General features: G+C 39.8%; 1 protein-coding gene across 3 annotated transcripts in view; it reads right to left on the minus strand.

Moving 5' to 3' along the window:
* The window catches only part of MEGF10 (multiple EGF like domains 10), a 380,133-nt gene that overhangs the window by 135,997 nt on the left and 218,356 nt on the right, over positions 1 to 25,780 (minus strand). The gene's annotated exons all lie outside the window — the stretch shown is intronic.

Genomic DNA, 25,780 nt, shown 5'->3' on the forward strand with positions numbered 1-25,780 from the left:
CACAGATGTTATAGACGATGAGGAGAGAAGACATCTCACAAATATGCCAATAAGCTGTAGAGAACTAAGAAACACAGCATTTCTCTAAATTAGGAAACATAGATTGTCCTTTCATTCTATCTTGTTTAGTAAAGGCACTGAGATGCAATCAAAATCAGAAGTTGATAGGACATTTAGGCCAGGCGTGGTGGCTCATGCCTGTAATCCCAGCACTTTGGGAGGCTGAGGTGGGTGGATCATCTGAGGTCAGGAGTTCAAAACCCCCTGGACAACAGAGTGAAATCCCGTCTCTACTAAAAAATACAAGAAATTAGCCAGGCATGCTGGCAGGTGCCTATAATCCCAGCTACTTGGGAGGCTGAGGCAGAAGAATTGCTTGAACCCGGGAGGCAGAGGCTGCAATGAGCCAAGATCGTGCCACTGCACTCCAGCCTGGGCAACAGGAGCGAAACTCTATCTCAAAAACAGAGAGACAGAGACAGAGAGAGAGAGAGAGAGAGAGAGAGAGAGAGAGAGAGAGAGAGAGAGAAGAGAAAGAATGAAAGAGAGAGAAATAAAGGAAGGAAGGAAGGAAGGAAGGAGGGAGGGAAGGAAGGAAGGAAGGAAGGAAGGAAGGAAGGAAGGAAGGAAGGAAGGAAGGAAGGAAGGAAGGAAGGAAGGAAGGAGAGAAAGAAGGAAGGAAGGAGAGAAAGAAGGAAGGAAGGAAGATAGGACATTCATTTACTTTTTCCCTGTCTTCTTTGTTTTCTTCTATAGGTTTTGGTGAGTAAATGTGGTGAGTACCCTTTTCCCACTATGTCCACTCTGAAGAAGGAAAGTCCAGTACATTTATTCTTCCTCATTTCTCTCTTCTATGCTGTGGCATCCTGTCTTATAATTTTCCACTTTGGAATGCAAATGAAAACAAAATGAAATTTTTTTAAAATAGTATTATTTCAACTGAAAACAAAGGCAATGCAGTGGTGATTTGCTTCATTAAGATAGACATTTTGAATATATTCAAATCTCTAAATTGGGTGTTGGCTACCCTCACCCACTCAGACTTCCTCTTCAAATAACTTTCCTATGATTCCATTTAACACAATTTAAAATGTAAAAAAATGAAGTCATTTGCATGAACCCCCTAGTGCCAAACTTGATTGCATTTCAGATCATTCACTTAATTATTATGGAAAAATCAAAACAAAATCAGTACAACTGATTAGCATTGCTAAAGTGCTCCTATTAGAAACGGAAACAGCCCATAGAGTTAACTCTTGCTGCCTGTGTTTTGCAGCTCCACTTGGAAGGCAAGCTTTGCTTATTCTACCACAAAAGCCTCAGTAAATAATTAGGATGAATAAAATCCTTACAATGGATGAGACTTAGTTCTGATAATAAGCAGTAGTTTCTCCATCATTGAGTTAAAGGGAAATAAATAATGGGGTGTTGACTTATTAATTTATTTTTGAAACAACAGAGGGGAAAATTATTCCAGATGATTCCTTTTGGCTCCAAAATCTATTTTCTTCCTAGAATCAATTAAGTGCACACATAGAAATAACTTGGGTACCCTCAACCAGTTTTTTCTCAAGCTCATTTTCTGCTACTAAGATTCTCTCACATATCTCTAAGTTAAATTAAAACAAATTTCTTGATTAAGAATAGCCACTTTTCAACAAAAGCCATCCATTTCACCTGACCACTCCATCGTGTTATCTGTAAAGGATGTACTCACTCTGCCTCAAACTACTCAGAAAGACCGGCAGAGGCAGCGTGCTAAGTTCTTCCTGGAGCTTTGAGGCCATGAACAGAGAAGCAATGGTCCAGCTTTAGCGCATTAAAGATGTAGAATGAGTAATGCTTGCTGGTTGCCCTGAGAACAATCTCAGATGAGGACTTCCATAGAAATATTAGTTTGCTGATGAAAGGAATTCTTAAGGCATTAGCATGACTTCTCTGTTCACTGAGCAAGGTTAGTTATTCTAACAACATATTACATTATCCAGGTATGACTATTCATTTCAAACAGTACAAGTGCTATATTTACTTTGTTTTGAGGGCCTCATGTCATTTTGCTAACATCAAACCCACAATAAACATATTCTAAATCAAATTAAATTGTGTAACGGCAGGAACAGAGTATTCCTGGGAAGTTTTTAAGTTAAATGAGTGTGTCTACCAGCATTAATAAAAGAAAGGCCAAGTGTGATGGCTCCCATAATCCCAATACTTTGGGAAACCAAGGTGAGAAGATTACTTGAGCCCAGGAGTTTGCGACTAGCCTCAGCAACATAGCAAGACCCTAGCCCTATTAAAAAAAAAAAAAAAAAAAAAAAAAAAAAAAAAAAAATTAGCCAGGCTTGGTGGCATGCACCTGTAGTCCCAGTTACTGAGAGGGGTGGAGTATAGGCTGAGGTAGGAGAATCGCTTGAGCCTCGGAGGTCAAGGCTGCAGTGAGCTGTGATTGTGGCACTGCATTCCAGCTGGGTGGTGGAGCAAGTCTCTGTCTTAAAAAAAAAAAAAAAAAAAAAAAAAAACTCTCAAAATCTATTTTATAATGGCTTTATATAATGGCATTTTATAATGGCTTTATAAACAAGTCCCCTCCCGCCCACACACACATACACACAAAATCCCTAAACATTAGCATGAAGTGAATGTTTACTAATGGTTCTAATTCTTTGGGCACTTCACATTAAACAAAAACTGGGCAAAGCACCGACAATGTCCAGTGCTGACTATCCCGAAGGAGCTCACAGCCCCATGTGGAAAATGGCCACAAACTGATCTATTCAGTACAGCATGATGCACACTACGGTTAAGACCAGAATAAGCTACATGGGAACAGAGATGTTGCCCTGCCTACCGAACCAGCCAGCCCCACCGTCATTATATAGGTGGTGTTAAGGGATAATTTGGGGAAGACCCTGGTAACTCACTCATCATCAACTTTGTAAAATCCTCTACAATGTCTCTGTGAAATCATCATCCACAACACATGTGGGAAAATATCTACAAACAATACTCATTAAAGATCTAAGTGCAAGAAACCATGGCAACTACTGTGACTTGTAAAGCACAGTCTCTGCCCATAACAGCTTAAAATCTACTAGGGAAAAATTATAAACAAAATATGATTATTTGCCAATGAGTCCATTTAGAGATGACTTGCCAGAGTTTTAAGAGGAGGGGAAGCCAAAAAGAGCAATGAAGGCACACGAAAAAAGTCAAACTTGAGCAGGGACCTAAAAAAGAAAAGAAACTAGAAATCACTGAGTAGCATCTCACACTAGCAATGAAATCTCACTGAGTCCACGGGACAGGGTCTATTATCCCCATATAGGGAATACTGAGATTAAACGTCTCCCTGGAAGGCAGACAATCAGGTAAGAGCAGATATACGAACAGGCCTGGCTGATGGCTACAATGCCTGTGACCTGCCCTCAGCATCACACCTGGATAAAAGGAATTTCTGAGTAAACAAAAACTCAAGGAGGGGCCACAAGGCAAAGAGAAAGATAAGAGCCACGCCTTAGGGGTGGAGAGCAGAAGGTTTTGTAACGGATTGTGAGAAGTAATGCTAGAAAGGAGGGTGGTGCTTGGTGGTGATAAAGGGCCTTCAGCACCAGGCTAAGGAGTTGACTCTATCCTGTCTGCAGTAGAATTCACTTGATGTCTTTGAGCAAGGGCATTATTTGATGAAAGAGGTGCTTGGGGAATTAACAGAGAAGGTCTGCAAAAACCAACCAAGGGACCAAATCCTTTGGAGGCAAAGACAGAGTGTGGAGGTTACTGCACTCACGTGTGAAGTGGAACGACCTTCCTAGGGTGGTAGCCTAGGAATCGGAAGTGTGCAAGAAAACCAATGAGAGAAAGAATCAGCAGGCCTGGGAGAAATAATAGAAATTATGGTAGAGATCAAGGAGAGCTGTTTTGGGTTTAAAACATTCTGAATCCCCTGGTTATATCTTCTGGGTTCAATCTATTTATTTCTACTGAGAAAAGAAGTTATATCTCTTTTTTATTAGAAAAAGAGACTTCAAACACCACTTCTTGTTCCAAACTTTGATGAATAAAATCATATTTATTTTTCCAAATTTGTCATAATTTGATACACTTCAATAACATTCCTACTCATTCTTCTCAACCTTAAGAGTCTTAATTTTCCTGGCCTGTCAACAAAAATAAAAAGCCCTCTTAGCATGTTTATAAAGTTCAGTCTTTTTTTCTTCTTTTTTTCAATGCTGCTACACCAACCATAATTATACCCTATTATTGTAGCTGGCCTCCAGGATGGCCTCCAATGATCCCTGCCTGTGTAAGCCCCTCTCACAATGAATAAGTAGGCTTGTATAACCAATAGAATATTACAAAAATGATAAACTTCCAAACTAGGTCATAAAAGGCACTGAAATTCCCATCTCACTTCTTTGAACACCATTTCACAGGAAGCCAGCTGCTATGATATTCGGATGCTCAAGCAGCCATATGGAGAGACCAACATAGTAAGGAACTGAGGCCTCCTGCTAACAGCCATGTGAGTGATCCATCTCGGGAGTGGATCCTCTAGCTCCTGCTAAACCTTTAGATGACTGCAGCCCTTGCTTACATACTTATTATAAACTCATGAGACCCTGAGCTAGAACCACCAGCTAAGCTACTCTCAAATTCCTAGCCCACGGAAACTGTGAGTAATAAATGTTCGTTGTTTTAGGCTCCTAATTTTTAAGTTCATGTGAAGAAACAATATATAACCAATATGCCTATATTTAAGTATGTCATACCAAAATTACTTTTACTTCCAAAACACCTCCTAATAACGCCCATCATTTCATTGGCATCTTTAGTAGCATTGACATACAGAAGTAACCACCTGCAATGCTTCTGAAATCTTTACTCTACATTGTAACTCCTGGCAAGAGCCCATCACCTTCTAATAACAGTTTGAGTTATTTTGTGCCTAGAGGCATAACCTCACAATGCCTGTACTTTGAGGTACATCTGCTATTCTTCCACACAGGGCACCGTCCCAGATTATCCGGTCATTTATGCATAGTCATTTAGCATGTGACTTTCCAGAATAATTGACCTACCTCATCATAACTTAGAGAATTCATCATGTGCTGTGTGCAGGTCATTTACAAAATATTAAATAAATGAATTTCAGACTGTTCGCTGGGTTACTTTTTCATCTACAAATAAATGTTTCTTTTATTTTTCCGCACTTGGGCTACTTTTCTATGATTATCCCTGATCAAGTAATATATAACAATTTAATTTTTTAAACTTTTTATTTTAAAATAGTTTCAAATTTACTTGAACGTTGCAAAAATACCACAAAGAATGTCCAGGCATATATATATATGCAACATGTGTGTGTGTTTGTGTGTGTGTGTATATGTTTTTTGTAATCATTTAAGAGTAATTTGTGCACATCAGTCTCCTTTACTTCTAAATACTTCAGTGTGCATGTCCTAAGAATAAGGATATTTACTTGTATAATTATCGTACAATGATACACAAAAAATTTAACATTAATGCAATATTACCATCTAATCTGTAGACCTAACTGAAATTTCATCAGCTGTTGTAATCATGTGATTACTTTAAGAATTTTTCACATGGACGCCTTTCAAATGCTTTGCCAATGAACAAACATTTGTTATTTCAATCAGCAAACACTTGTGAAGGCCATGTTTGCCCTCAAAGAATTAACAATCCAATGTGAGAGTAGTACCATGCAGATGGTAATGACAGGGCAATGTAAAACGTGATTACGGTCAAAGGAGGATTACAAAACATTTATGAGCATTCAGAAAGTACTTACAACTGGTGAATGGGGATAACAGATAGCATTATTGAAGACTCCACAAAAAAAGGTCTTTAAGAAACTTTTTGCTGGGTAGATGGAGCAGTATAGGCAGAGGAATCAGTAAAAGCGAAGGCAGGAGAAAGTGAGAGCTCAGAGGAAAGGCAAAGAGGCAGGATTGTTTGAAGCACAGTGTGAAAGTGAGTGGGAAAGGAAGTTTAGGGCCAGATCAGGAATGACACTGAATATTATGGCTTGAGATTTACTCAAGGTGAAACATCCAAACACCTCATGAGACCTCAGGCAGTCCAACAGTGAAGGAATCTGAGAAAAATGACCCAAAAAATGGAACATGATCAACCCAGGAGGAAAGGGAGACTTAGGGCTTTTTTTCTCTTTCAACCAAAAACACTATTTATTTTTTTATTTTTATTTATTTATTTATTTATTTTACAAAAGTGCTAATTGAAGAAGCTGAAAGATTTCCAGTTTGACCAATCCTCTGATGAGACAAGCAGGGGAAAAAATCCAATCACAACAGAATAAATGACAAAAGAAGGCAATTTCCTTGAGAAAAGACAAGTCAAATTATAAGAAGAAAGAGGAGCAAATATAATTTTCTGACATGTAGCAGGGTACTTGAGCATCATCAGAATCTTCAGTCTTTCCCTTTTCATGGTACAGGGAGGACAGAGAGGGACACTGAGAGGAAGCCTGAGTACAGGCAAGGTCCCTCTCTCGGGAAGATCCTTTTCAAGGGTGTCTGGAGCAACAGTCAGAAGGATGCTAACAGATATTCTGCCCCCATCACTGGCATGACAAGGGGCACCTACATGTCATCTGCTCTCCTATCTCTGGGTCATTAACCTAGCCTTAAATTACTGCGACACTCACTATTAGGGCATAGATGAGCAATGCAAGTTAAGTCTTGCTTTCCTCAAAGGTCAAAAGAAAATCCCACAGAGGAACAAAGACCTTATGAGGAAAAGAATTTCTATAAAACCAAAATCTTAGAAAATGTTCCTGTCAACTGAATCTATTCAGATTCCATTAAGGCAAGCATGAGCACACACACGCATGAACACACACACGCATGAACAAACACACACACACACACACACCCTGAGCATTCCTCTAACAGGATACAGAAATTTGAGTTTTTAACATTTACTTGGCTCCCAAGAGTTTCTAGAGCAATACATTTGTCCAGAATCCACAGAGCTCTTGTGTAAGAAATAGTAGAACAGAATGTTAGCATTGAAGGCCTTCATGGCGTCCTATCAAAATCCTTTCATTGTATGGATGCAATAATAGAAGGTCAAGTTAAGATGACTTGGCCATGATCACAGAGCTCATTTGTAGGTGGCCCACCACTGGAACCCAGAACTCAGTTCTCTTAACTTACAGTCAAATCACCTCTCCATCAGGTAAAAACAGTCACAGTCCTTCTAAAATAACACTTCACCTGTGTATTGTAGCAATAATTGCTTCTTGAAACGCAAATTCACTAAAAGTTAGATACTGTAAGAGACTAAGCTACTTCCTGATCAAAACTGAATATGTGAATTGGAAACTACAAAAGATATTTCCACATTTACACTGTACAGATGTTTTGAATAATCAGTGACATTTGTGACTCAACTGCCATTCTTCCCAGTGGACTCAGTTCTGAACCACTAACCCAGACCAGGAAGCAGAGTGACCACAGGTATCTCACAGCAGGCATTGCCACAAAAGAATCTGAACACATTTATCCTCATGGTTTTAAGCCCACATCGTCAAAAGCTTTGAAGATTTGAGGCAAAATGTGAGGAAACTGCTGAGGAAGTATAAGTAGGTGAAAGAATGTCATTATTCAAAGCTGCATTTGGTCAGGATATTCAGGAGAAAATACTTGGGCAGCCTCACCTCCCACTTCCACTTCCTCGCCAATCGCATATGTATGCAAATATACGAAGCCACAACCCAAACCCCAACTTTATGACTCTTAAAGCGGGGCTTTGTTTTAGTAGATAAAGTGCCACATGCTGAATTAGCAACACCACTTCCTGTGGTATCTAGACTGATCTTTCACTCAAGAAATGACCCTGTCTGACCCTAATGGTTGGAGAACAATCTCATATTGTTAGGAAAATCAAGCGTCATTCTCCATATTACTTCCTTCATTCACATCATCCATAATTATCTCTTCTAATTTCCCTGTGTCTTCTGGTTTGTCCTTCCCTGCCATTTTTAGTGAAATTCAGGACCTGATGCCATGGGGACAGGTGGAGACAGTGATGGGTAAATTCTAGTCTAATGCAGCATCAAACTGATCACTGGCAGGTCATGGCTCCCTCTCTTATTTCCTTTTCAGAAACATCAGTCAGGAAAGCAGCTTTCATGGCAAGCAAACTTATAATGAGAGTGATATTTTATCTTTGCTTTTCTTATAAACCTCCAGAATGCCTAAGATTCTTTGACTTTTGTGTGAACATAGCCTTTAGCAGAAAGCTGGTCCAATACTCTAATTTTACAGATGATGATGCTGTGGTCTGGAGAAATTAAAAGTATGCCCAAGGTCACAAAGCTATTTTCTAAATGGCTTCTCCTTAGGCCACTATTGGGCCAAAATTCAAGATCCTATCAGTTTGTCTTGCCCAATAATATGAATTGCTACACACAAAGATAATAAAGATGCAATTACTTTCTTTCTGTGGCTGATGCCACTGTTAATAGAGTACAAATATAGAGATAATTGGCCCTAGGGTGCTTATAAAAGTTTAACAGTAAAAAATTGATTAGTTGGCCAAAGACTTTAATAAGGCAACTTGTGAATGCTCCTTTTCATTCCCAGGAGGAAGAGCTCACAGTGAATTACGTCTATTCAATCTATGCATCAAAGGAGCAGATCAGATACAAGCATGGTAGAAGCTTTGCCAATGGCCATGTGAAAGAGCTGATGGAAGGTAAACTGATATCTTCTAATTTCCTCAGTGCAATGATGCCTTCTTGGTTCTCTGCAGTATCCTCAGTACCTAAAACAGCATCTGGCACAACAAATGAATGAATGAATCTAAACAACAAAGACATAGAAACGAGTCCACTATGCAAATCTGAACAAAACATTTAAGAAAAGAAAAACTAGTTTAAAGAAGAAAAGCAAGGCCAGGCACAGTGGCTCATGCCTGTAATCCTAATACCTTGGGAGGCCTAGGCAGATGGATCTCTTGAGGTCAGGAGTTCAAGACCAGCCTGGCCAACATGGTAAAACCCTGTCTCTACTAAAAATACAAACATTAGCCAGGCATGGTGGCAGCTGCCTGTAATCCCAGCTATTCGGGAGGCTGAAGCAGGAGAATCACTTGAACCCGGGAAGTGGAGGTTGCAGTGAGCCAAGATCACACCAGTGCACACCAGCCTGGGCAACAGAGCGAGACTCCATCAAGAAAGAAAGAGAGAAAGAGAGAAAGGAAGGGAGGGAAGAAGGAAGGAAGGAGGGGAGGAAGGAATGAAAGAAGAAAGGGAGGGAGGGAGGGAGAGAAAGAAAGAAAAAAGGAAAGAAAAGGGTTTGGAACAAGATTTGGAATTGGTGAGTTTGACAAATAAAAGTTTATTGAAAAATGTTTATTTCAAGTCAGAGGTTTTTCAGGAATTAGCAATTTTTATATACCATTGGGCAATTGTGCATTGCTTGTGTGTCTTAAAAATATTCTCTTTTGTTATTTTTAAAAAGTTCTGGGAGAGGAGTTTGAGTTTGTTTGTTTGTTTGTTTGTTTGTTTGCAATCGGGCATACATAGTTTTACAACTTTTATAGGCTTACCAGCATTTTAGTTTTTCCTCCCCTCATTCTCAGCCAATTGTTTTATCTGCTTATTGGCAGTGTTTTTCATTAACTTTTTTTTTTTTATGTTTAAGTCAATTTTTCAATGGCAAGATGGTTGGAGAGTTCTCATCTCTTACTTCATGCATTTTTAAGCTTTGTATATTCTAGGATGATTTTACAAGTTTTTAAAGCATATCATTTGGCTACTTCATCTGCTTTTCAAAGTTCTTTTAGATTCATTTTCAGCTAATGATGCCAACCATGGCTACTGGGTATGGTCCCATGATTTAAAAGTGTTTATCATTTTTTATCTTAGCAAAAACTTCTATCAGGGATGAGGAAATGGCCACTTTTTTGTTTGGGTATTCTTAAAAACGTCATCAAGTTTTTATCCCTCAGTTTGACTTTTTACTGTAAAGATAAAAAGGTGTGTCAGTCAGGTCAGTCTGCTATAACCAAGTGCCATAAACCGGGTGCCTTAAAAACAGCAGAAACTTATTTCTCCCAGTTCTGGAGGCTGGAAGTCCAGAATCAAGGCACTGGCAGATTCAGTGTCTGGTGAGGGGCCACTTCCTGATTCACAGATGGTGCCTTCTCCTTGTGTTCTCACATAGTGCAAGGGGCAAGGCAGCACTCTGCTCTCTTTTATAAGAGCACTAATCATACTTACTGATCACGTTACTGAGAGCAAAATTTCAAAACCAATGTCAAGAAACGCTAACTTTGACTAGTTTTTCAGTTTGATCAGTTCATCCTTTTTACCAATCAACTCAATTCCTCCTCCACAGTGTCACCAATGCTTTAAAAACACAAGTCAGGACATCACACTCCCTCCCGCCCCATTTTTTAATTACACTTTAAGTTCTAGGGGGTACATGTGCACAACATGCAGGTTTGTTACACAGGTATACATGTGCCATGTTGGTTTGCTGCAGCCATCAACTCGTCATTTACATTAGGTATTTCTCCTAATGCTATCCCTCCCCCTGCCCCCCACCCCATGACAGGCCCCCGTGTTTGATGTTCCCCACCCTGTGTACAAGTGTTCTCATTGTTCAGTTCCCATCTATGAATGAGAACACAGGGTGTTTGGTTTTCTGTTCTTGTGTTAGTTTGCTCAGAATGATGGTTTCCAGCTTCATCCATGTCCGTGCAAAGGACATGAACTCATCCATTTTATGGCTGCATAGTATTCCGCGGTGTGTATGTGCCACATTTTCTATGTAGAAAGCTGAAACTGGATCCCTTCTCTACACCTTATACAAAAATTAATTCAAGATGGATTAAAGACTTAAATGTTAGACCTAAAACCATAAAAACCCTACAAGAAAACCTAGACAATACCATTCAAGACATAGGCATGGGCAAGGACTTCATGACTAAAACACCAAAAGCAATGACAACAAAAGCCAAAATAGACAAATGGGATCTAATTAAACTAAAGGGCTTCTGCACAGCAAAAGAAACTACCATCAGAGTGAACAGGCAACCTACAGAATGGGAGAAATTTTTTGCAATCTACCCATCTGACAAAGGGTTAATATCCAGAATCTAAAAAGAACTGAAACAAATTTACAAGAAAAAAACAAACAACCCCATACTCCCCTTCTTAAAAGCTTTTGAGACCTTGCCTTTGAGGTAAAATTCAAACTGGCATTTAAGACTCAAGATATCTGAATCCAACCTCATCACTCAGCAAACTCATACATATGTCACCTGAACAATTCTCAGGTACTTGAATTTCCCCAAACATTAGAGGTTTTCACTCCTCTGTCTTCGCCCATGCTGTTCCTTCTTGGAATGCCCTTAACTATCCGGTCAGCTCTAATTCTTACTCATTCTTTAAGAATCAACTGTCATTTCCTCTTAGAAGAGTTCCCTGGCTAACTTTGTTATTCTTCTTCCTTGCTCCTGTAACACCCTGAAACATTCCAAGAGTAGCTGATGTGTTATTTGTCAGAGTAGTAACACAAACCACACCGCTCATCTCTCCACTAGCTACCAAACTCCTTAATGTCAGAATGGTACACTGTTCATCTCTACATGTTCTTGGCATTCTTGAATGAATGCATGGCCCATAGGAAAAATAAAGCTCAGAATATGCAAATCAGTTGTTCTGGAACCCTGAAATCATTATTCTTAATATCTAAAAGGCAGAAATGGAAGGTCAAGATTATCTCATTTAATTGCTAAACTATACAACTGCAGTGGAAAATTCTAGAGTTGAAACAAAATGATTGCAATACTAGTGATTATAAATATGTAAAAAACATTGAAAGTTTTGTTTGGGGGATATTTGTTTTAATTAGAAATAAAAAAAAAAAAGGATGTAGTCTCTGAAGAGAACGTATGGGAACTTTCAAGGGCTTAATTAATAGTTAATCATTCTGTAAATTCATTTAAAAGCTTAAGGCTTTCTACTCATTAGCCTGCCTGTATTCTCAATAACTGGACCTGGTCAAACATGGCTGTGTTGGTCATGATTCTTGCGGGCCTGGTATTCATCTCAGCTGTGGGCAAGGTGAGGCGACTATGAGCATACATTTGAGAGCAGCAAAGGGAGCATCCAGGAGGGGTTAGGAGCCAGGCAGCAGAAGCCAGCAGGAAGTAATAAAGGCAAGATAAGGAGACAGAGCAAAGGCACAATGGCACCAAACTTATATGGCAGCCTTTCGCTGCACTAAAGCCTCTTTTGAAGTGTTGCATCTCCATTGATAAAAAGCACAATTCCTGGGGCCTGCCTGTGTGGGCTGGTACAGGGACCCATTTCAGCAAGCTTCACCAGAAAGAACAACGTGTGGGAATACCCTAGAATGAACCTTCAGTAATTAGCAGATTGCTATGGTCTACAGCAACTGAAAGACTGCTCTGCTTCAACATGTTCTTGAAGTGTTAGATTAGTACGGTTTAAAAAGAAAAAGATTTTTGTTATAAAGTGATTCAAAATATATGCTTGAAATATCGACAGAAAGAAAAAGGGTTATTTTGTTTTGTTTTGTTCTTTTAAGACAGGGTCTCACTCTGTCACCCAAGCTGGAGTGCAGTGACACAATCACGGCTCACCGCAGCCTCAACCTCCCAAACTGAATGCATCCTCTCACCTCAGCCTCCTGAGTAGCTGGGACTACACACGCATGTCAACACACCTGGCTAATTTTTGTATTTTTGTAGAGACGGGTCTCATCATATTGCCCATGCTGGTCTTGAACTACTGGGCTCAAGCAATTCACTTCTATCAGCCTCTGAAAGTGCTGGGATTACAGCCATGGGCCACCACCCCCGGCAAGATTCATATATTTTTAAGTTTTAATTTTGAGAAGTAATTAAGGTCTGTGATGGTCTTTGATGAAGGTCACATTGTGACCATAAATTTTAAAATATTTTCATGGACCCCAAATGTACATAAGTGTTGTACATTACCCAAATAAGGCAAAAATTTCCTTTATGCACAGGTGGGCATAAATGTATACCACATATAGTGTTAAGAATATATACATAAATAAACTGGAACATTAATATCAAGATAATTACAGTTTTATGGGGAAAAAACCTTTAATTTTAAGCAGGTTCTGATAACTCTTTAAGGGCAATTTGAACTAAGGAAGCTAAAGGTATTTGAACTAACACTGTGAGTTCTGAACTCAGCAGGGCCACAAGCTTTGCAACCTCTGGCATTTTCCTTAATCTTTAATCTCTTCTGTTCTTGTCCTCATCAAATGTCATTCCCCTGTTTCCTTTATTAAAAATTCTCTCCCTCAACTCCAATTTTGTTAAGATTCAAAGTCTTTAATAGTAGTACCTTCATTTTACTGCAAATATTAGAAACAACAGCAGCCAAAAGCACTCAAAATTAAGTGCACCCCATCACAATGAATACATTCATTTCCTTCTTATAAAGAAACAGTTTCCATAAACTATATTACTGTCATTTGTTCAAGATTTTAAACTTCCTAATCATTTAATTTAAACGGGAAAAATAAAATATAATGAATTTAAACTAAACTATACATGAAGAATATCTCAATTGAAGAATCTATGAAGGGTAGAAATAGTTTCTGCCTGGAATATATTTTTCCTATCCTGCTAATTTGAAAGAGCCTATGATTCATTTCTAAAATTCCCTTAGTCCAACATGTAAGCCTCCCTAATTGTCTGAAATTCAAACCATTACATAAGCTTTCTGTCAACTTACTTCTCTCTTTGCAATAACGTATTTTCTCATCCAAGATCTACTTAACAGTGTGTTCAGGACATAAGTAAAAATTCTCTAGTCTTTTCACTAGAAATTGCATAGAAATCTCTAATGGAACCAACTCTCCCCATCCTTCATCTGATATTTTTCTGTTGCCTTGGGCTGCTGGTCATCTTTTGATATAACCAGTCCCACTTCTTCAACTAGACTGTTGGGTCCTTGAAAGCAGAGCCCATGGTTTTATCTTGTCTCCTATTCTACTTCTCCCTGACTTCTACTTCTCTCCCCATCTGCAAGAACATAATAGAGGATCAATATACAGTTCTAAGTAAGATCAAAACCAGGATCTATAAAGTCATGAAACATTAAAGTATTTTGAGCACTTGAGGAGAGTAAAGGGATCATATCCTGTGAGTCCCAGACAACCAATCCAGAGGGGTGAGGTGGAAGAGAAATAACAGAGTGGGATCCATAACTGGGGAGAACAGATGCCTCAGCAGGCAGCCTGGTAACAGAGAAACAATCCCTGGAGTGACCTATTCCGCCAGGAGGTGGCGCTTCAGCTCAGGGCCGCCCTTGGTTGGCCAACTTTCCACTTCATCTTCAAGTCATCTCCCCCAACTTACAGAAATATCTCCCTACCAGCAATGGAACCGGAACTAAAAGGCGAGGTGTATCATCCCAGAAAATCTTGCCCTTCTTAGGAAAAGATATAAGGAAGTTATTCTGAATCTTATTTAAAGAAAAGCTTTACTTTTCCAGCAACTGAATAATCCTGAGGGAGGTGTCTGCCTGACCACAAGTCTTCCTCAATGTATCTGGGAGTTCTCACTTTTAGATACAAGGTGTATATAGGGGTGGTTTCTTAAAACATATATTAACGTGGCAAAATCTGAGTCTGCATATTGCTGATTTTACATTTAGCAAGAAACATGTTTGACATCAACGGAGGAAAAGGTTGTCTGAATGGACAAAGGTAGTAAAAAATGAATTGTAAATATTAAGTTTCAGATGAGAAAACAAATATGAAGTACCATAAAGCTTAGTACTGTTTTTATATGTGTCCGTGCATATAAGTGTGTACAAATGTTAAATACACACAAATTACTTTTTTAGGCTAATCGGATGAATAGGTTGTTTATGCTTTATTAACACAAGAATTGAAATTATAATTAAACCTTGATTCTTCTCCATAAATCATATGCTTCATGGGTCAGGTTAAGAGAGATAAATTTAAGAATCTAGTCAACTACATATTCTGTTGGAGGTACCCTGAAAACTCAGAAGTAGGCATTTGGAGAGAAGATAATTAAGCAATAATCTTACAAAGTAGATCTATGGCTACATGGAATTAGAAACAAACAAAAAAATAATCTCCAGGATATAAATGTGGCTTCCAAATCTACACTATCCCATAGAGCCATGTCAGAAAGACAGCCATGCTGTCTTTCCCAAGAGCCCCAGGGTCACAGAGAACCACACAATCCAGGAAGAGCTAAAGAGAAAGTTTTCAGGCATGTATTCTTACTGTTGAGAACATAGACTTTTTCTACCTGTCCCAAGTCATTAAATTCTTAGATTAATTTCCTTTAATGATGAGCCGGATTTATGTTCATCATTTAAAAAGAAAGAAAAACAATCTTAATGAAGACATTTGCCTTAGAAACTGCCACAATCAAAGACAGACCTTTTTAGATGTAATTAAATTTTTTTCAAGATAATTTATCTTATTAAAATATGGTAATTTACCATGGTTTCAGGTTATCTGAAACCTTTCTAAGATTGAAAGCTATAGTTAATTTCTTGCTATAAGCAGTATAATTGAACCTAAGAGAGTCAGAGAACATTTTATATTTACAAAGGCACATAAAAGCTAAAACTGTTTATTTATATCCAAGGTACTTATAAGAAACTGATTGTTCCCCAAGATTCTGCATATGGTTTGGTATTGGAGTGCAAGGGGCAACCCAGAAAGAACATAATTGTCCTGGCTAAAAGGATCCAACCTTCCCTCTGAGGCATCCTGCTGATAAGAACTTCAGAAGGAAGTCCTTACAGAGATGTAAGTTTTTACCACATCGGTATGCCCGATTCAAAATTCTGTGCGATTGGAGGTTTAATGAAGCACTTTGTTATTCTCTGAAATAAAAATGAAAAAATAGAGACAGTTCTTCAGGCTTAATTACCACATCTGTTATTAGGCCCTTTACTGTGATTGACTGGAGTGTATGTTGGACATGGTGCCAAAAAGCTCCCCATAAAAGCAGCTTCCTGCTCACTGCCTGAATGGCATTGGTCTCTGTTACGACCAGGATTTCTATGGCAAACAAGCAAAGCCTGGTGCCCACAAGCCACTGTACCAGCTGAAGGCACTTTTTCTTGGTGCCAGTTAAGATAGAAGTGGGGCCTGGGCTGCTTGCTCTGACTTCCGTCCTTCTCTGCCTTCTCTCCCTCCTTCGAACCTGACCATGCTTCCCTGGAGACCATGAAAAGGAGGCACGGTGAGAGAGGAAGGAGTAAGGCGAGTCAAGGTGGGGGCTGAGCTGTGGTTTTGTTAGGATGCCTACTTGCAGACATTAAAATTAGGAGTTGTGATGGGATGCTGCCGATTAAAAGCATTTCCTAGCTCCTGTGGTAAATATGACTTTTTAAAGTGCATGCAACACTGAGAAGCTGGCTTCTCTGGATATCTAGTCCCTTAGATGATTGAGGCCCTATGAATAAAAATGATTCTTTTTGAAGACCAATACCAAATGAGATTTCAGAAATTTAACGTTGCATTCTGAAACATGCATATTAGAGAAACTTATTGCCAGCCTTCCTTGACATCAGTAAAACTGTTCTCCAACTCCTGCAAGTCTACACATAGGCAAGTGAGGGATCTACTAATTAAACTACAGTTCATTTGAAAAGAGTTGTCTTTATGAAGCATGTCATCATTCAACTTCTTAAAACCGCAAATTCCAGACACAGCTCTCTGTATTCCCGAGTCAAGTTACTGTGCAGGCGGCAGCACAGGGACAATTATTGGCACACAAAACCGTTCTTCATACCAGATGTACAAGCATAAAAGCAAACACCTCACATCTGAACACATGCTGGGTAGGAAAATACTCAAACACTCACCTAACTCAAAACTGGCTGTCTAAAGGAAACAGCAGCCCCATGGCTCAGAAGTCCACAGCTGTGACATAAGTAATGAGAAAAGACTAAAACTTATATAACATTTAAATACATTCTTCTGGAACCACCAAGTATAAAGAAGAATGTCCTTCAGGCCGTCTCTGTATTTAGTTTGCTCTTCAAGATGAGATTGTATGAATTTATGATGTACTCCCCAGTTGCTTTTTTATACTAAGCAATATCTATAGTGTTTTGGATGTGTAGTTACTATTAAATGGTGATTTTGTACACAGAATATAATCCAGAAATAATAGTGAGTAAAGTGTGAGAAATTGGCAAGGAGGAAAAGGATTTTCAATTAGAAGGGTTTTACTAACACTTAATAAAAAATAAGAGGAATATATTGTGTTTTCTAAAAAGGAATGAACGTTTATAAAAAGTCACTGTCTATACACTTGGAGAAGTTTCAGGTATGGAATATTATGTCCTTGGGAGGGGGACTGAGGTTCCTTAGAGGTTCACCTAGAGGCCTGCTCACTTTTCAGCAATCTTTCCAGCCTGAGGACAAAAGGATGGTGCTTTAGGAAGTAGATCTCAGCCTTCTTAGACAAAGGGCAGTCCAGTTTGGTGTCACAGACTGCTTGCAAGTCATAATTGCTAAAGAACCCACTCATATGCCCCAGACATTCTGAAACCTGCCCTTTCTCTCCTTAGCCCCTATAGTACAAATGATTGAGGCTATTTTCAAACTAAGCCTTTCCCTCACTCCCTCTTTTCTTTTTATCCATAAATGAGCCTTTGTGATCTCCCTGAGAAGAAGAGAAGAGAATGATAGAGCATGGTGAAAGTGGAATCAACCAATTCCCAAGTAATATAAAGACCACTCTCCAAACAAGTATAAAAGAGACATCTCAGGGAAAAATCCCTTCAAAGATAAATTTCTACAAGCAATGGTTTTTGTGGTATTACAGAGAAAGGAGCTATCCTTAAAAATATATATATCTAAAAGCTATTTGGCAATGATTCTTGCATATGATACTAAAAGCACAAACAATAAAAGGAAACAGATAAACTGGACTTCATCAAAATTTAAACATTTTTGCAACAAAGGACACCATCAACAGAGTGAAAACACAACCCACAGAATGAGAGAAAATATTTGTAATACATAATGAAGGATCAATATCAACAATATAAAAGGAACTCCTACAACACAACAATAACAAAACAGACAGGCTAATTAAAATATGGACAAAGAACTTGCATAGACATTTTTAAAAAGAAGATATACCAATGGGCAATATGCACATTTAAAAAAGGTCAGTATCACTAATCATTAGGGAAATGCAAATGAAACCATATGAGATAACTTCACACTGATTAGGATTGCTATTATCACCCCCTTCTCCAAAAAAAAAAAAAAAAAAAAGGAAGAAAAGGAAAGAACAAGTGTTGGCAAGGATGTGGAAAAATTGGAACTTCTGTGCACTGCTAGTGGAAATGCAAAATGGAGCAGCCACTGTAGAAAAACAGTATGGTGATTCCTCAAAAAACACAGAATTACCATATGTTGCAGCAATTCCCCTTCTGGGTATATATACCCAGAAAAGAATTGAAAGCAGAGAATTGAACAGATATTTGTACACCAATGTTCATAGCAGCACTACTCACAATACTCAGAAGGTGAAAATGACACAGATGTCCATTAATGAATGAATGGATAAACAAAATGTGGTATATACTACAACGGAATATTATTTAGCCTCAAAAAGCAATGACGCTGGCACATGCTGCAACTTGGATGAACCTTGAGGACATTATTCTAAGTCAAATCAGCCAGTTACAAAAGAACAAATACTGTCCGATTCCATTTATATGAAGTACGTAGAATAGTCAAATTCATAAAGACAGAGAGTAGAATGGTTGTTGACAGAGGCTCTAGTAAGAGGAAAATGGGGAGTTGCTATTTAATGAGTACAGAGTTTCAATTTGGGATCATGAAAAATTCTGGAGATGGACAGTGGTAATGGTTTCACAACACTGTGAATGTACTTAAAATGCCACAGTACCATACATGAAAAATGCTGAATTTTATGGTATGTTATGTGCATTTTACCACAATATTTCACAAAGTCTAAAAGCAAGCTAGTATTAAGGAGTAAGTAACAGATGTCTGCCCAAAAGGGTGAGAAGTCTTGTTTACTTCTTTTCACTACTCATCTGCATGATTAAGACAGATATTCATGAATTCTTCCATGGATCACAAGGACCACACATGGGCTGGTAATAGAGTTGCTAGGGCCTGAAAGTGGAAGGAGGGAAAACATAACAACAACAGTGTGATCCTGTGTCAGCCTGGTCTCATCACCCCCTTCTCCTCGGGCCGGTGTCCCAGAATTTTACCTCTCGGTTCTGCAGAGCTCTAAAACAGATGGCAAGCCCTCCAGAACCCACACACAGAAACCAAAATCGAGCAATTTAGCTTTCTCTTAACTTTAAGTACACGGAAACCAAAAGGGCATCAAGCATTTTGAAGCCACTGTGCAATGTCAGAACTCCAGCTCTCGACGACAGCCTGCCTGAATTCAAACTTTGATTTGCTTGTTGAACTTGGAATATCTTGGGGATCTGGACCTGTTTGTGTTCCTTACTTTCTCAGAAAAGTTCTAAAGAATTTGAGGTTTTAAAGGAGCTTGTCTTTCTCAATTTCAATTCTTATTTCCCCAATTTGGATTTTCTGGGTCATAACAAAGTCACTTCGCTTTTGGGTTTTATTTTTCTCCTCTCTCGTAATTGCTAATGAAGTTAAGATGACAAAAAACAATGCTTTTTGAGTCCAGAATGCAGATCTCAAGCCCTCCTGGCAGGTACTCCCACAGACCAGTTGTTATTGATAATACCTATAGGGAGAAAAGAGCTTAAAAGATCAAGTCAGGCTGCACTTCCCAACAAAGCAGGCCACAGCTGTACAACGGACTGTGAGCAACTGCTCCATGAGGGGACAGCGAGGCTTCTGTTTTCCTACAGGGTCTGCTCAGGTCATGGCATGTGGCATGGATTAGAGTCCCAGGGCTCTATTACCACATGGAGAAGGACCGGGGTTTACACACCACACTCCTGAACCGAAGCTCTGTGCCATCAGGGTCTCTTGGCAAACAGAAAACAGACTTTACAAAATTTTTTAAAGCCAACAATTTCCTTTTTTTTTAATTTGTAAGTTCAAAATAAAAGAAGACAGCAACATTAATTTTTATACATGTTCACAAAGATCTATCGTGGTGGGGTGGAAGAAAATATCTCCATCATGGATAGAAGAAGGTTTGGATTTGGTCTGAAGTTAGTGAAATTTTGAGACTATGCTAAAGATGTATTTGAAAAGACATATCTGCAGAGTTCTTGAGGCTGTGCCCTCACCATGAGCCAAGGTAGAGGAAGAGCACCCAGGGAAACAGCCGCCCCACAGATATTAGATATTAGTACTCATCCTCCAAATAAACACTTTCAGTCACACAGTCTTATAACTTCCATTTGGTGTGCAGCTCCGTGACCAGGTGAAACGGCTAGCCCAGGCGAAGCTGGGGCTCTGCTGTAGCTTCTGCCAGTGATGAACCCTTGCCCACTCCATTCCCATTACTCAGCTGCCACCCCAACACCCCATATATGGCCCCAGAGGCTCCCTAGTCAAGTTCACAGGGTTGGGAAGGGCCTTTTTGATCTCTTTGTCTTGTGAAGAAAGAAACTGAGGCACATAAGAGTTTTCCCAGGTGTCTAACATCAAATGGTGTGGCAAAGCTACAACTCAAGGCAAGATCTTTAGGTCCCAGAGCCAGTATTTTTTTTTTTTTTTTTTACAATTCTGGGTTATCTAACAGAACTCTAGGGGAAAAGTGTTCTTCTCTCATCCTGGAAGCATTTTTTTATTGTTGTTTCGTCCAAGGCCATGCCAAAGCAAAACAAAACAAACATTTTCATAGATGAGTGACACTGGCCTTGAAATCTGCATCACTGTCAATGCTTTTCATTTGCTCCAGGATTAGAAAACATTTAAAAAAAATTACCTCAAGTTGATGCAATTCTAAAAGCAGGCAGCTAAGCTTGGCTCATGAGTAATGCTGGAATCTCAAACTCGACTGATTCCACCACCCCCCACAACCCAGCATAAAGTATCTTTAAGATAAAACTTGAACTGAGTCAATGAAGTGAAACCTCCTAAAAGCAAGTCTCTCCTTAAGTAGCTCCGCTTCGCCTAGACTTCTTTCCTCTAACCATAGGTTCCCCATTGGGCCTTCAACAAGGAATCTGAGGCCCAGCGCTAACCACCCGCGAGCATCTTCGCTTAGCTGCCAACAATGCTGGGCCACAGTGAATGGATGCGACGGCCACTGCACATGGCTCTTTCTTCTGGGGCACAGCAGTTAGAGCCAAGCCGTGAGGCCCAGTGCCCTTCTCATTTCTGTAAGTGCACCATGGAAGAAGGGCACGGTGGTTCCCAGCATATGCTAAAAGAGTTTTGCTCTACCTGGGGTTTGACTTATGCTGGATCCAAATCCTAGACAGATTGGGAAGCTGCTTGTTTTTTTTTTAAGAACTGTTCCTTAGAACTCAGTGACAAACCTTGCCTGGCTTCCACAGACCTTTCTTCACTCACTAACACTTTGTTCTGAAAATCTGCCTGTCAGGACTTGGTTGCCATCCTTCTCAGCAGTGACATATTTACCATTAAAGGAAACGGGGCACAGTCAGCCACTAACCCATGAAAACACTGTAGTCTCTCTTCTGTGCCAGTGAGTGAATCCACACACCACCGGGGCCCTAATTACATGGCCTCATTTTCGTAAATAGCACAACCTGGTCAAGAAATGAAAAACGGTCTTCCAAATTCTCCAGCTAAGCAGAAAACTCCTTAGGTTAAGCTATAAGAAACCCTCCTTGGGTAAAGAGTTAATGTCTCAGTTAATGCCTGCCACACCTAAACTCTAGAAAAAGCCAGAAAGATCAGAGTCCTGCCCTTTAGGGACAGAGCTACACATAAGCACATGCTTGAACTTCTATAAGCAGATTTAGGTGATCACTTTCCGAAGATATTTGGCTTCCATAACAATTCAATATAATTCAGTATCTTCAACCAAAGATGATTGTGCAGGGAGATGACAACTGGACCTAGACAGTTAGCTTATAGGATATTCATAATCATAAAAATCAGATTCTAGAGCAGCCATGGACTTCAGGGAGGCACTCTAAACCATCACCAGTGGCTGCACAAACAAAACTACAAAGCATCATTTACATACTGCCTTGGAAGGAAGCAAGGGACTTTTTTTTCCAGCCCTAGCTTGGCAGAGCTCCACATCACAAGCTTTTTTGTTTCTGTTTTTGCTTTGTTGTTTTTTTTATGGCGGAAGAAAAGTGCCTTTGCTTCAGGTTGGCCTTCACCAAAATAAAAGTGGACCATCTGGCTTAGCTATAGTGAGGAACTCTCCGCACCTGAATCCTTGGCTGGGCTCAGGCACAGTCGTCATTCTTCTGGAAGCAGGATCTCTTCTCCTGGGTGCAAGGAAGCACCCCACATGTCTACCAGCCCAGGTGAAGTGTTTCCTCGCTGGCAGGCCTCTGCTGCTCAGCCTCCCCTCACACTTTCACTCCCTCCAATCTGGGTGTGTCCTATGAAAACACAGCTATGAGGCCAATTGTTCAAAAACTAAAAGTCTGAAGTACAAACTGTCCAGGCTCTTTCTTTACCTCATATTCTCCGACGATGGTTCTCACTAACTTTTGATCTATTTCACTGCTCATTAGCACCTCCTCTAGAGGAAAACTGGGTCTTGGGGGAATTTTAACCAACCAATTTTGTAACCTTTTGGCCTCACTAATATATGGTAGGAGATGAAGTCAACATTATCCATTTAAATGAGTATTAGGACTGTGGGTTAGGTTCAGTTTATCATGTTATTCTTATGTCATCACAATTCTGAATAATCTTGAAATTAGGTCCACAAATATTCTTTTAATGCCTTGGTCTGCTCAGGCTGTTAACAAAATACCATAGACTGGGTGGCTTAGCCAATAGAAATTTATTTCTTACGGTTCTGGAGGCAGGAAGTCCAAGATCAAGTTCCTAGCCAATTTGGTTTCTGGTGAGGGCTCTCTTTCTAAATAGAAGGCAGCCACCTTCTCACCGTGTCATCACATGGCAGAGAGACAGCAATCAGTCTCTTCCTCTTCTTTTAAGGTGACCAACTCCATCAAATTAGGACTTCACCCAATAACTTCATTTCACCTTAATAACCTCCTAAAAGCTCTCTCTCCTCACATAGTCACATTGAAGGTGAGGACTTCAATAAATGGATTTAGGGGGTGGGAAAGGATACAATTCAGTCCACAGCTCTATGCTTAACCATTTAGGAGTAGAAAGGAAAATAAAATTGATTCTGTCTGCTCAAGGAGCTTACATTCTACAATCAATTTATGGTACAGATTGAAGGACCCTCAAAGCTTATGCAATCTCTTTACACAAGCTCCAAGGCATCCTTCTTAATACACTCATAAGAACACACCTCCAGGCCAGTTGCAGTGGCTCACCCCTGTAATTCCAGAACTTTGGGAGGCCTAGGCGGTGGATCACTTGAGGTCATGAGTTCAAGACCAGCGGGGCCAACATGGCAAAACCCCGTCTCTACCAAAAAATACAAAAATTAGCAGAGAGTGGTGGCAGGCGCCTGTAGTTCCAGCTACCTGGGAGACTGAGGTGGGAGAATCACTTGAACCCAGGAAGCAGAGGTTACAGTGAGCTGAGACCATGCCACTGCCCTCCAGCCTGGGCGACAGAGGGAGGGATACTTTGTCTCAAAAAATTAATAATAATAAACAAAAAAAGACATACGTCCTGATAGTTGTTCTAGTTGGTTATTTCATCCCAGCTCATGGAAAGAGGCATAGAGGTACAGAGAGCTGAGGAGGCCCATGGCCCTTATGATGCGGTAACACAAAGAAATTAAATTCAAACTCTGGCTTTCTCCAGAGGGAGACTAGATGTGCTAAGGTCTGGTCACCTGTCAGGTTCTCTCAGGTCAGGATGCTTCAAAAGACTTCTTGATTCAGGGTCTAGAAGGAGCATTATCTAGAAGTTTCTGCCCAAACCAAGACCAGGACTGTGATCTGTTGGAAAGAATTTTGCAGCTTGCCTGAATTAGGAAGGCAGAGTTTGTATGCTAATTAATTCAACAAGTTCAATGTCCCAAATCATACAGCATATTAAAGAGAGCTCAGACCTGAGATACAATAAGCCAAGATTCTGAAATAGACTCACTCCATTAAAAACAGAAGTGACTGAGACAAATCCTTGAGTAGAAATTAAAAACTCAGATACAAAAAACAAGAAAGCCCTACTGAGCATTTGCCACATGCCAGGTACTATCCTAAGTCCTTTTCATTTATTTTCTCAATTAAACTTCATAACAGCTCTGTGAAAGAGCTACCATAATTATCCCCTCTTAAATTATAAGGAAACTGAAGCATAGAGTAAATGGCTCATGGCCATACATTCAGTTAACAACAATCAGAAGCCAGGATTCAAAGCCAAGAAATCTGATTCTAGGACCCATGCCCCACTACATTCTAACACATCCACCCCTTCACTTTTCAACTACATTTGTCCACTGGACATAGAAGTCAATGCTTGAAATGTGTACTAGAATGCAACTCCAGGAGGACAGGAAATGTGTTTGATCTTAGATATTGCCCTGTCCCTAGCATAGAAGATTGCATGGAGTATAATGAGGGCTTAATCAATATTTACCAAATAAATAATGATGAGTTGTGTTACAATTAGTGAAATTACTGCAATAGTCTCCTTATTGTCTTCCCCATTTTATTTCATTTTCTATTCTTATCATCAATGATAAGCCTTTGCTATCTACTGCCTGGTGAATTTAAGCACTGGCAGCCAGCTTTCCACGACTTCCCTGCTTGGCTCCAACCTACACTTCCAACCTTATTACTTTTTTTTTTTGAGACAGAGTCTCGCTCTGTTGTCCAGACTGGAGTGCGGTAATGCAATTTTGGCTCACTGCAACCTCTGCCTCCTGGGTTCAAGCGATTCTCTTGTCTCAGCCTCCTGAGTAGATGGGATTATAGGCACACACTACCATGCCCAGTTAATTTTTGAATTTTAGTAGAGACTAGGTTTCACCATATTGGCCAGGCTTGTCTCAAACTCTTGACTTCAAGTGATCCGCCCACCTTGGCCTCCCAAAGTGCTGGGCTTACAGGCATGAACCACCACGCCCGACCCCAACCTTATCTCTTGATATTCCATTATACAAATCCTTTAGTCTGGCCATCCCTGCTTGTCCTTGCCCATACTCCTCTCCCTCCCCAGGGTTGTTCATTTCTGCCACTGGGCTACTCTTTCCTCTTCTGTGATTACATGAAGCTCACTCATCTTTCAAGGTCCCATCTCTTCCAAGAAGCCTTCTCTGGTCACCAAATCTGGTGCTCTCTCCTTCTGAGATGGATTCACTTGGAACAGATTACCTGCTTCCTCCTCCTTTCCTTTCCTCATAAACAGACTGGCAAGGTGCTGAAGGCTGCATCTTGCCATTTTTGGTATTCTCCTCAGCATGCAACAAAGGCTTGTCTCATAGCACACACATGACCAGGGGTCAACTGATCTATGCTGATACATCTCACCTAAATGCAAACATCTGCTGATTTTTTGAAATAATTTTTTTAACCTTTAAAAAATTCACATAACCAAACATTCATCATTTTAACCCTGTTGTGCAACCATCATCACTACCTAGTTCTGGAACCTGTCCATTGCCCTAAAAGAAAAAGCCATTCCCATCAAACAGTTACTCCTCCTTTCTT

The sequence above is a fragment of the Chlorocebus sabaeus genome, chromosome 23, assembly GCF_047675955.1.
Source record: "Chlorocebus sabaeus isolate Y175 chromosome 23, mChlSab1.0.hap1, whole genome shotgun sequence".
In the NCBI taxonomy this organism is placed as follows: Eukaryota; Metazoa; Chordata; class Mammalia; order Primates; family Cercopithecidae; genus Chlorocebus; species Chlorocebus sabaeus.